We start from the raw sequence: 11,086 nt of genomic DNA, 5'->3' as shown, positions 1-11,086 counted from the left end.
CCCTCGCCATGGCATGGCCTAGCCCCTCCCACAGGTGGAGAGGAAAAGCAGCGCAGCTTGCTGTTGGGTTGGGCTGGCCAGCCAGCCCAGCACATTGCCAGGCCTTGGGTTGGATGAGTCCCCCTTGGCACAAGTGAAGCTCCCCATTGTACACACACTCGCCGGTGGAGGGGCTGCCGTGCTGAGCCCACAGCAGTCAGCTCACAGCTGCCCTGTGCAGGGCTGAGGCTCTCACACAGAGCCAAGCAGGCAGAAGTGCTGTGGGTGGCTCAGCTGCCCGTGCAACTAGGTGGGCGAATAGCTGCAGCAAAGCAAAAGCAAGCAGCAGCTGGTTGCCAGCAAAGGTTCAGCTCACAGGCTGTGCTCCCTCCCAAGCATGGCTAGCCTGCATCTTTCTGCATGTGTCTTCCTCAGGCCCTGCTCTCACCTGGGGAACTGGCAGCAGTGACAGCTTTCCTTCTGCCTGTGTGGAATGCACTCTGGTCATCTCAGAGCTCCTGGTCCTGCCAAGAGCAGTCAGCACAAACCCAGCAGCTCTGCAGTCCTTCACTTGGGGCTCCATGGAGGGCTGTGAAGGAAGAGACAGTGTGAACACCAGAGAACTGTCCTCTCTTCCTCTGGCAAGTGGCACTGCCTGATTGTTCAGGCAGTTAGAGAGGGGGGCCTTGGCCTCTACTCTGCCCCTGCCCCCGGTATCCCTGGATCTCTTACAAATTCAGTGCCATGAAGCCAGCCTTAGGCAAAAAGGATGCACTTTCCCTGTTCAGAGGCTGGCATCCATCTTGCCTGAGATGTCAAAGCGGCGATGCAAAGACAGTTCAAGATGCAGAAGTTACACGTTGCTGTTGTTAAGTGTTATCTGATAGGATGAGGGTTTTGTTGCTGGTCACTTTGTGTCCTTTTATACCTGGGGCTTCTAGGAGAGCCCACAGAAATAAACGCCCTGAAAGTGGCAAGTTTTTCCCCAGTAAGGGATTGAGCTATCATCCTTGCACTGGCCCCTGCAGGTAATGCCGTGGTCCTGAACTCACAGCACAAGCCTCTCACTTAGGCCTGCAGTCAGTGTAGGCTATGAAATCAATTGAAGTGTTGCTTATTTTTCCCTGCAGGAGCCAACCAGCCCAGTCAGCCTTCCCTTAATGGGAAGACTTACACCAAGGCTTCACTTGCTCCCAAGGTCTGAGAGAAGGACCCTGAGACTGCAGATACTGTCCCAACAGAAAGCGCTGGCTGGCCCCTCTGCTCCAACCACACCAAACTCACCCTGGCAGTGCAGGTCCCAGGCACCCACCCTCAACCCACCAAATGCTAATCCTCTTGGTGTCAGCCGAGAGGTGCCCACTGCCTCAGCCCCCGGTCCCACCTTTGGCTGAGGGTGTTGCCACAGTCATCAGCCACTGAGCCAGGCTGGGCTGTGCTGCTTGGGCTCTGTGCTGCTGCCCTGTGCCTTTTCTTTTGGGAAGGCCAAGGCAGGGGCAGGTTGGAGGGAAAACACTTGGTTGTCGACTGGGGGAGGGGTCCCTACTGTTTCAGCACATGAGTGTCAAGCAGAAATAAAACACAGGTGAGGCCATGAGGGAGCTCAGGATCTCAGCCACAAGAGATGTCACGTCATGGTAGGTAAGGGGATTTCAGCTAAGGGCAATGTGTTTGGGAGAGTGATTGTGAAGCCACTTCTGTCAGGCTGTTCATCTACAACGAGCCAGTACCCCTCAGCCCTATCTCATACCCTAAGCCCTGCCACTAGCCTGTAACCTCTACCCCTCCTACAGTTGCAACCTAAACCCCTCACTGCTAAGCTGAAGCTGGAACCCATTACCCCTTTTCTGATCTCAAGATCACCACTAAACTCCAGATCTCATGCCCTGGGTCCTATCTGTCAAGTGTTAGGCAATACCATGGCTCACATTCCTAAGCCTCATCCCTAACTTCAAGCCTAAATCCTGTGCCAAAAAGCTACCTCATACACTATTCAACGACAAGAAACCTTCAATAAAAGAGGGAACCTACTGCCTAAGGCTTTCCCAAAACAATAACTCTCCTCCTTAACACTAACAAGAGAGATCTTACACCTCCGTGAACCCTGCACACTAACCACAGAGTACAAAGCATCACCTGATGCCAAAGGCTAATTCATAAGGGTTATACTTTCACTTCTACACACTAACAACATTCCTAAAACCCAGAGCCTTGCACCCATCCTCAAAGGCAAGTTCAAAGACATTTGACCCCTGGGAGACAGAGGAAGGGCAGTGGCTATGAGGAGTGAAAAGAGGTGGAGATGAGAGGAGAGACAAGAGACAAGTGAAAGAGAGCAACAGGTGAAGGTGCGAGGGCTGGGCTAAAGGTTGTGAGGTCACTTGCGCTGCAGGAAGCTGCTTGGTGAGGAGCATGAGGCAGGCATTGTGAGGTGCTCCTGGGAAAATGAAGGGCATGGCAGGAGGGCCGCAGGTGGCTGGGGTGGCAGAGGCAGAGGCAGGCAGGAGGGAGAGCGCTTGGGTGCTGATGAGGAGGTGCTCTGTGTTGCCTCAGCGAAGCACGCAGGAGCTGGAGGCAGGCGCGGGAGGACAGGAAGGGCTGCCAGGTGGCAGCCAGGAGAGAGGACCTGTTTTGGGCAGGTAAGGGGCCTTCCTGCACTCTTGCTGCAGCTGGGACAGGGTCCGGGAGAGCCTGGGTGGGAAGCCCCCACCCCATGCCTAAGCACTAACCTGAGGCCCTCACCTGTGCGGGAGGCACACACCAGTGTGCTCCTGGGGCAGAGCCAGGCCCCTGAAAACACATGAAGGGCCAGAAGAGAGGAGGCCGCTCTATGTCCTTGTTGCACAAACACACCAGGAAAACTGCCCCAGGTCTTTTGGCACAGACCCAGCCCCTCGCATCACCCATTCCCAGGGCTGGCTGTATATGCTAGTGCTGTGGGGAGGACATTTGGTACGTGGCCAGCTCCATCCTCCTGCTGGGCTCATTTGCTGAACTGTGGGGACTGCCCCGAGGGCAAGGGGGTGTTTCTCCCACCCTCGGCATCCAGGGCTGAGCCATCTCTGCCACATGCCAGGCTCCCACAGTGGCACCTCCATTGCACCCATGGATCTCCAGCCTGCAGGGACCTTGCACATATGCCATAGTCTCGTCTCCAGCCCTGCCTCTACCCACATCTTTTATAGCTCCTGACTGCTGGAGCAGAAAAGCCCACCATTCCCTGACAGCATTCTGTGCTTGCCACTTCTTCAACTCCTTATTCACCTGGAACACCAGCTCCTTCCCAGCACAGCTGCATTCCAGGCACTTGGCCCTAGCCAGTCCTGCTTCAGGGAGTGATTCCAAATTCCTGAGGCAGGAATTTGCAGCTGCCTTGCTTGAAAGAAGTGAGGTGCCCACCAGCCCATTGCTGCAGCCTGTCAAGTTCCCTCTGAAGAGCAGCATCACTAAGGCCAATCAGTGCACTCAGGGCCCTAAGAGAAGCCTCCCCTCCCAGCAAGGTGTGTCCTCAGTCTTACCTAGGTCTGGCTTCAGGGGCTTGCTGGAGAGGGACTGAATTCCTGTGGGCAGGTATATCTCATGGCACACAGACTTCAAACAGGCATGGGGAAGTGGGAAAGGCACCTGGCATCAGAGACTTGTGGCATTGTGGGCAGGTTCCAGCTGCCTACGAGGTGCCCCAGAGGCTGGGCAGGCTTGGGGAGGAAAGGTCTGAGGCATTCCTGGCCACATGGGCTCTGGGGACAGGGTGCAAGCTGCCTCCAGGGAGCCCCACAGGGCTGGGCGGGCTTTGGGGGAAGGGTCTGAGCTAGCCCCAGAGAGCCCCACAGGGCCTGCCAGGCTCAGCGGGGAAGGCTGCAAGCTGGCTCGAGGGAGCCACAAAGGGATGGGCAGCACTGCTTGCGGGTGGGCAGGGGTCACTCAGGTGCTTCCCGCTGAGCAGGGGGTCAGCACAGTGGGCACATCCGAGCCATTGGCAAGGCTGGCCACGCAGGAGGAATCGCAGGGGCAAGGCCCTGCACACTTGCAGGCCAGGCCCCATGCTGCTCTGCCCAGGGCCTGAGATGGCCCAAGGGAACTCGCAGGGAGCAGGGAGGCCCACTTGCTCCCTAAGGAACGGGCAGCTGGGAACCAAGGCTCATTACACGGCTGGCAGTGCAGGGGCCTCTCCAGCCGGGGCCCAGTCCAGCAGTACCCAAGAAAGTTTTGCCAGGCAGGCCCAGAGGTGGTAGCCAGGTTCAACCAAGAGGCCAAGTCTTCAGGCAATTTTGTGGTGATGAGGCAGAGCTGAGGCCTAACCAGCAAGTCAAGGAAGGATCAGGACCACTGATGGTAAGCAGGGTCAGACCCAGTCCAGTGATGGTCGGGCAAGTCCACAGTGACAAGGTAGGTCTGCAGTCCAGCTGGAACGACAGGCCACAGGCCAGATCAGCAAAGTTCATGGCCAGCCATAGGCATGGCTGTGATGGAGCTGCACACATATACTCCTCCAACAGCATTCAGACAGGCACTGAAGATCCCGGCCTCAGCTTCAGGGGACCTCCTGGGCACATAGGCACAAACTTGCTTCAGGAAAGAGCTACCTGCCTGGTCATCTCATTAGTGGCACACCTGAAGGAATGCACAAGAGTCCTACTGTGCCTACTACTATGCAGACAAGCTTGAGCCTGAGCTGGAGGAAGAAGGCATCCCTCCTGGCACTGTGGTAACAAAATCCAAATGGGACTTTGCTGACGCCTTGATTCTGCTGAGTGAGTCCTGGGCAGGTATGCAGAAAAGCACTGCATTAGGAGAAATGCTCTGTGAGTTCCTGGGACTTCTGTCAGAGCCCTGAGTGCACTAAGAAGCCTGGATGGCCCTGAGCAGCCTCACCTGGGCCCTGGCTGCCCAAGGCCCCTGCCATGGGAGCTGAGCTATGCCCCTGGGCTACTGGCTCCCCACCCCTTTGGGAGTGGCTGGCCCCTGCTGCTCCCTCACAGCTGAAGACTCAAGAGGCCAAGTGCCACAGGGTTTTTTACCAAACCTACTGAAGAGTCTGGTGTCACCAACAGTTGTAAGCCATGGGTGCTGTTTAGTACAGATGTGAATGTGCCTGAACCAGGCAACTCTGGAAAATACCTGGCTCTTTGTGTCAACCCCTCAACTGCATTGTCCCACCCAGAGCTGCAAGAGAAACCTGAGCCTCAGCTACTGAGTGTCAGAAGGGTGCTGCTAAGACCAGTGCAGAAAGTTCCTATCTTGAATGGCTATGCATTCCCAAGACAAATTGCTCTCTCCAGACATGCCAATAAAAAAAATCACCTATAATTTATCTCACTGTCCATGCGGACATAAAATCCACGTGTCTCCCTAACTTTAATTTAAGCATAAGAGCAGCAGTTAAAGACTGGCTACACCTGCCTGATTGTGCATCTAACTTTATATTTTATTCAAGGACTTCCCCACAGCAGGAGAAAGTGCTTGTTTACAAATCTGTGCTATTACACTCACCACTTGGGCTTTTTCTTTCTTTTTTTTTAATATGTTGTCCATCCCCCCCACCCCATGTGCCTCCCCACCACCCATTCATCGTCACCTGCTTGCTTGCTTGTGTTCCCTTCTCTCCCTGGCCCCAGCTTCCTAAACTTTGTGGCCAGCATGTTGCTGTGGCAGAGGAAGAATCTCTGACCACAGGCTGACCAGCACCCCCACTGCATCTGCCCCCAACACTGCACAGGCACACAGTGCCCGCAGCAGGGCCGTCCCACCAGGATTCACAAGCTCTTTCTGGGCACTCAGGGAAGCAGATTCTGTGCACATCACCTGTTTCAGCTGACATCTGCCCCCTACCATCCCTGGCCCACATCCCACCACCACCCTGGACACCCTGCAGACCAAGCTCTCTGGGAGGCCTGTTTATTGCCAAGGTCAAGGGTGGGGGGAGGCAGGTGGTATTGCTTAAGGGAAGGAAAAATAAAAACCACACCTTCCCCCACCTCTTTCCCCTGCCATACAGGGAAGGGCACACCAGCCCAGTGAATGGGAGCTACGAGGTTGAGGGGCCGCAGGGCAGAGTGCAGCACAGCGCAGTGCAGCGCAGCATGGCATGGCATGGCATGGCATGGCATGGAGACGATGTTGACCCTGCTCTGGCCTGCCCACCAGGACTGGGGAAAATGGCCACCTGGCTGCAGCTGAGGTTGGGGTGGGACAGCAGCACTACCTGGACCTTAGAGGGACACCAGATTTACCTGGCGGGGTGACCCCACATTTACCCTGTGCCCACATGAGTGCCCTCCAGAGGGCCAGCCAACACCAGGAGAAACAATTTCCAGGGAACCACGGGGGCCATGGGGGGAGAGCGACAGCAGGTCTACCCCACAGCAGGGCAGAGTGAGCATCTCTCACATGCACCCACCCTGGGATGGGAGAGCAAAACCACATCTACCTCACAGCCTGCCTCATGGGGAAAGACATGTCAGAGCCAGACCTGCCAACCTGCTGCTGCCACCATCACCCAGGATTGGGGGGGGAGGCGGGGGGGACAAAGGGGGGTGCCCTTTCTGAGCAGACTTTGGCAGACACCATCACCTTTTTCAGCCACCACCTCAGCCTGCTCCCAAGCAGGGCAGAAAGGGAATGAAAGAGGAGGAAAACAAAACAAAACAAAAAAAACGGAGCTGTACAGCCCTCATGTGAGGAAGAACCCCTTGCTCCCCCTGCCCCTATCGCTGTCACTACCAACAGTGGTGATGGTAGGCTGACGGGCCTTGCAGGAATGCAGGGCCAGGCCACCCAGCCCCCCAGCACACCTCCTGCTTAAAACTCCCAAAGTCACAAGGATCAGGAGGCCTCACTTTTATGGTCCAAACTGGTACTGCAGAGCAAGAACAAGCAAGCTTCTGCCCTCCCTCAGCTTGCCTTAGCACATCCAGGACACTGGTTGACAGCTGGACCACCCCTTTCAGACAGCCCACCTGATGCTGTCCTCAGAGCAGGTCATGCCCAACACACACTGGGAACTTGGCAGCAGAAGGCAGAGCCCCTTGGGGGCTTGCCCCAACCTCACTGGGCCAGTGGAAAAGAAAAAAAGATCAGGACAGTGCTATTGTACTGGTGCCCAGGCCACAGCAGGGCCTCAGCAGGGCCTCCTGCTTCCTCTGCACCTCCTATGTCTCTTTGCAGTGCAAACTAGAGTCAAGCTGAACAGGCTCTTTCTTCTTTCCTTGCTCATTCTACCAGACCTTTCCACCTAGCCAAGGACTAACTGGAAACACCCAGCACCCCAAGGGCACTCAGAGGCCTTCATTGGAAGCCTTCATTGCTCTGACCAACCTCACCTGGGGCCTTCAGCTGCTCCCTCTGACCAGCAGCTCTATCAATGCTCAGCTTGGGGCTTTCAGGCTATGCCTGAGCTCTGTCTTAGGGCTGTGTGCTCCAGCTCTGGTGCTCAAGTGCTGCTTGGCCTGCCTGAGGGACTTTGCATGGGGCCTGTTATACTGCCCTGCCTGAGGATCCCTGGGCTCTCAGGAGAACCTCTTGGCACCACCCTGCTCTGCTCACCTGGCTCTGCTGCTGTGGGACTTTGCCCACTTGCTGAGCTCACTGTCTGGCCTGGGTTGTGGGCCCCAGCCCCTCCCCCTTGACTGCTGGCTTGCCTTCCCTGAGGGTGGAGCCCTGCTTCTGCTGCTCCCTAATGCTTAGCTCAGGCCCCCTCAAGCCCTCAGCTGAGCACCAGGAGGCCTGGCCTTGGGGAGTTGCTTTGGGGCCAGTCCCCAGGGCAGTCCTGCAGACTGCCTTCCCCAGGGACTTGGGAGTCCTCCAGGAGGCTGGGCTCAGCATGCAGAGGCACCTCACAGCCCTGAAAGCTCTGTTGCCTTCCCCTGTGCCCACAGCATCCCTTGATCCCCAGCTCCCTGAACCCTTTCCTGAGCACTGACCAAGGCTATGGGGGGTCATCAGTCCACTGACCCCAGTGCTCCCTGCTTCCTCAGAGCCCTTCCCAACACACACCAGCTGCACAGCAGTCACCTCCTGGCTCTTCAGGATGGCCCAAGAAGGGGTGTCCCCCTGTATGGAGCACAGGAACCTTATTCTCCAGACCCTGAGGACCTCTTCGTGCCTTGTCAGTGGGCAGCTGGGGCTGAGCTTGCCTTGCTAGAGCAAAGTCCCCCAAGTGTCAAGACCATACCTCTGCAGGACCTCCCTGGCAATGCTCCTAGGTGAGTACAGTGACTGTGTGGATCTCTTCAGAAAGAAAGATGCAGAAACCCTACCACCCTGCTGCTTCTATGACTTCATGCCAGGGAAGGAATTGTCCTTTGGGGGCATCTCTACCTCATCATGCCCTGAGATAACAGCCCTTGAGGGGAACCATCTGGAGCACAGGTTCACCTGTCCTTCTAACCCCTTCCCCCCTGGGTGGGGGTGGGGGCAAGGGCAAGGGAGGGGCTATACTTTTTTCTTCTCTCTCACTTTTTTTTCTTTTAATGTGGGGGCAGGGGAGAAGGAAGGATGTCCCTGTGTGGATTACAGGGGGCTGAATGATGTGAGAGTAAAGAACTGGCACCCCCTGTCTCTCTTCACAGAGCTCCCTGAATGTCCCAGGGGACCTGGTAGTGCATAAAGCTGGACCTGCAAGAGGGAAAAGACTTGGCTCCAAACCCATAAGGAGGAGGAATGCAAAAGGGCTTTCTGCACCACAGAAGGCCACGAGGAGTACCTGGGGATGCCGTTAGCCTCTGCAATGTGCCAGCCACTTTCCCAGCATGCAACCAAAATTTGGATGCAGCCCTTGTGTGTGAACTCTCTGCGCCTTTTCCTTGGAGACACTTCCTCAGTGCCACAGCAGAGGAGGAGCTTCTTGCAGAAGCAACACATCTTCTGCCAATTTGGCAGGATTTGCTGTGCCAGCACAGCCTCCCCTAGCCTGTGAGAAGGGCATGGCTGCCTGCACTGAGGCTCAACAGGCTCTTCTTTCCCTGCTGATTCTGCCAAGCTCAGTCCCTTGATGCATTCATGCACATCACTAATTAGATGATGAGGCATTTGGCTATTTCATGAACTGAGTGGGCTTGGTAAGCAGCCCACCTGCCCATGTCACATTTGGTGAAGTGTCTTTTGGGAACTTGGTCTCCTGTCCCACCCATGTTCACCCTCGACCACAAGGGAGCTGGGCAATAGCAAAACTCAGTAGTACAGAAGACTGAGCAGACTCATGTCATCTGTGGGAAGAATTTCACTGTTGCCTTCCAAGAAGGACTTTGAACAACAAAGTCACATACAATGCTTGCCAATTTAAATTAAAACTGTCTTACCTTTGCTGGCAAAAATGCAGAGCATGTCAACAGCAGAGAGGGGAGGAGAGCCCTCCGACTGAAGAGGCTTCACGTGGCTGCCGGAGAGTCCAAGGCTGGTAAGGAACCCATCATTGCCTTTCTACCACTTCCCACAAGCACCTGCTGGGAAACCCCGGGGACTCCAGTTCTTCTGCTCTTGTCATACTCCTTCCTTTTCCCCCAGGTACTGATATTTCTGCACTTTTTCCACTGCTGTGTCACCTAGAGACAACAACAGACTTTCATAGTGAGCAGTTATGAGAGACCCCTTAACTTTAAAAAAAAAGAAAAAAAAATCCCACTTGAACACCTCATTGTGACTACCCTTGAGGCTGGGCTCTAGAAACACTGCCCACCCCAGTCTTTTCGCTTCTGCTGCCAGCATGCCACACAAGACGCTATGCCTTCAGATCCAGGCATCCTGGACTGCAAGGCAGTATCCAGAGATATGGGAACAGGCTTTCCACTCTGCAGCACAGTGCCTGCACCCCTTTGGTGCCCCTTCCCCCAGCCCCCGTGCATTTTCAAAGTTCTTAGTTCCACAGCCTTGAGAGCTCCGACTGGCCCAGTTTTCTCATTCTCTCCTTCTCCGCTTGCTAGGAACAGGAGAGATCACTCTGGGACAGGGAATTTCCCATTTGAATGCTACTGCCCAGCTGCCCACCCTTGGACAGTGATAACAGGTCTGCCTGGGGCCAGCACTTGGACAGACACCTTTCCTGGGGAAATGGCTGCTGGGACCGGAGCGTGTGAGCAGCACCACGTCCACCCCATGGGCAAAGATACACTGGAGGCCGACACGTGGACCTACCCCTGCCATCTCCTGCTGGCATGCAGACTTTGGCCACTGCTCACACCACTGCTGCCTTTGCTGGCCACCAGGTGAACCTGAGTTGGGGAAAGGAGGAAATAAGATGGGACCCAGACCCCCTGCTTATGCGAGGAGGGGTCTCCTGTTCCTGCCCCCCCAGCCACCCCTGCTGTCACCACCACTGGCAGCATGGGGAGAGGGGGTCTGGCCCTGGAGGAATTGAAGGCGGGGAAGAGCCACTGGAGCCGGGTCAAGTGGCTCGTCCCTCCGAGACTCCCAGAGCCGGTAGATCCTCTGGCCACCGCAAAGGCAGCCTCCCAGGCCCGGGTGCACGGGCCAGCCAAGGTGGACCCGCTGGGCCGGCCGCTACCAGGCCAGCCGGCCGCGTGCCCACCCCCCGCCCCAAACGCTTGTATGCTTTACTTGTTTGTTTGTGGGGAAGGGGTTCTGCTTGCCGACACCCCGCACCCCGACCTCCTCGGGAGCCCTGCTCATTTGCTACTTGGCATAGAAAGCGGTGTGCAGTCCTACGGCAGGGGAAGGTGCTCACTTACAAATCTAAATCTGTCTGTCTGTCTTCCTGTCTGTCTGTCTGTCTGTCTTGTTGTCCGGCCACTGCCGCCACGTCCCCCTCGCACTCCTTATCACCTGCTTGCTCCCTCGCGTTCCCTTCGCTCCCCGGCCGGGGCCATTCCCTTCCAAAGCTTCGGGGCCCGCGCGCCGCTGGGAGCCAAGGGAGAATCTTTGCCTCCTTCCCCCCCCGGCCGCCCAGCGACTCTCGAGCTCCATCCAGGCGCTCAGGGCAGGAGATTCCACGCCCACGCGCATCGCCCTTCTCCGCCAACATCTCCCTCCGCCGTCCCCCCACCCGTGTGTCCCTCCCGCGTCCCGGCACACGGGCGGGGAAGGCCGCAGCAGGCCGGCGAAATGGAGTTCCGGGGTGGGGGTGGGGGTGCGCGCGCAGGGTGGGGCGGGGCGT

At 56.6% G+C, this 11,086-nt stretch overlaps 1 long non-coding RNA gene across 1 annotated transcript; it reads right to left on the bottom strand.

The window, feature by feature from the left end:
• Window positions 1-211: 211 nt before the first annotated feature.
• LOC135327074 (uncharacterized) lies at window positions 212-11,041 on the bottom strand. The gene is made up of 4 exons (XR_010387148.1): window positions 10,662-11,041; window positions 10,108-10,184; window positions 9,276-9,518; window positions 212-568 (listed from the first exon to the last, which is right to left on the bottom strand). It is a non-coding gene; the product is annotated as an uncharacterized LOC135327074 (long non-coding RNA).
• Between the last annotated feature and the right edge of the window lie 45 nt (window positions 11,042-11,086).

This window comes from Dromaius novaehollandiae, unplaced genomic scaffold (genome assembly GCF_036370855.1).
Source record: "Dromaius novaehollandiae isolate bDroNov1 unplaced genomic scaffold, bDroNov1.hap1 HAP1_SCAFFOLD_45, whole genome shotgun sequence".
Classification (NCBI taxonomy): Eukaryota; Metazoa; Chordata; class Aves; order Casuariiformes; family Dromaiidae; genus Dromaius; species Dromaius novaehollandiae.
The sequence above is the reverse complement of the archived record's forward strand: the minus strand, read 5'-3'. Positions and strand labels throughout refer to the sequence as shown.